This window comes from Phaethon lepturus, unplaced genomic scaffold (assembly GCF_000687285.1).
Source record: "Phaethon lepturus isolate BGI_N335 unplaced genomic scaffold, ASM68728v1 scaffold29569, whole genome shotgun sequence".
In the NCBI taxonomy this organism is placed as follows: domain Eukaryota; kingdom Metazoa; phylum Chordata; class Aves; order Phaethontiformes; family Phaethontidae; genus Phaethon; species Phaethon lepturus.
Window position 1 is genome coordinate 862 of NW_010561738.1, and position 1,202 is coordinate 2,063.

The following is a 1,202-nucleotide window of genomic DNA, read 5'->3' on the forward strand; positions in this document are numbered from 1 at the left end:
CGCCCTGCGGGGGGGGGGGCCACCCCCCCCTGGGTCCCCCAGCCCCAAATCTCCCCAGTCCCGGCTGCCCTTTGCCGACAGCACCGTTACCTCCTTGCCAGCTCCCTGCTGTGACGCTCGGTGAGCCAGGAACTGCAGGGGGGCCAGGGGGTTGCCCAAAAGAAAGATAAAAGAAATAAGGAGAGGAAAAAGCCCCAGCATGGGTGGGGAAGCCCTTGGGCAGCCACTGTGGCCTCCCTGGGGGTCCCCTCAAAAAAACAGGGCCCACCAGGGATTTAGTTGGGTCCCTGAGCCGCAGGTCAAATCCTGGCACTCACCTTGAGGCGGCAATAGAGGACAGTGAGGACGATGCCGTAGAGGAAGAGGATGGCATCCAGGATGTAGCAGAGCTCCGGCTCCATGAGCGCCTCTAGGGAGGGAGGGGGGTGGGAGGGGGTCCCCAGGCCAGCATTGCCCCGGGACGGATCCTGCACCCATCCTGGCTGCCGAGAGTTTGGCTCTGCTGCCTCCAAGCGTCACCCCTTTCCACAAGCCGGGGCGATGGTGGAGGGTCCCAGGTGTCGCAGGTGACACTGACGTCCCCTTGGACAGCGTTGGAGAATCCCAGAGCCCACCAGCACTCACACTGGGGTGCCTCTCCATGAAATGAGCACTCCAGAGGGGCTTCAACGAGTCCTGGCTTGTTGGCTCCTGGCTTGTCCCAAAGGTGCGAGGACGGGGTCGAAGCAGCCAGCCCGACAGCCATGCACCCACCCAGCTGCTCCCCATCCCCATGAGACCCCCATCCCTGTCCCCACCTGCCGCCGGGGTCCACAGCAGCAGCAGGGCGGCAGAAAGCAGCAGGCAGGTGCCGATCCCTCCGCACGGCCCCGAGCAGGGTCCAGCGGGTTGTGGCTATCGTGCCAGAGTCAGCAACCGCAGAGCCAGCGCCTTCCTCCCCCCCGGCTCCCCGCGCCCCCTCCTCCCCTTCCACGGCGTGGCCGGGGACCCACCAAGCACAGCCGCCCCTCTTCCCGCAAAGGGCGGTGGGGAAGGTTGCTCAAGGGCCAGGCGAGCTGTCCCCAAGCGTCACACGTCCTCCCCGTGCCCGGCCTGCCCTGGCCCTTGTGGTATCCCACCTCACCCAGGGGAGCTGCAGGAGCACCCACCAGCCCGGCGGGGTGGAGGCGAAAGGCTGGGGGTCCCTCCGGGCTCCCCCCCAG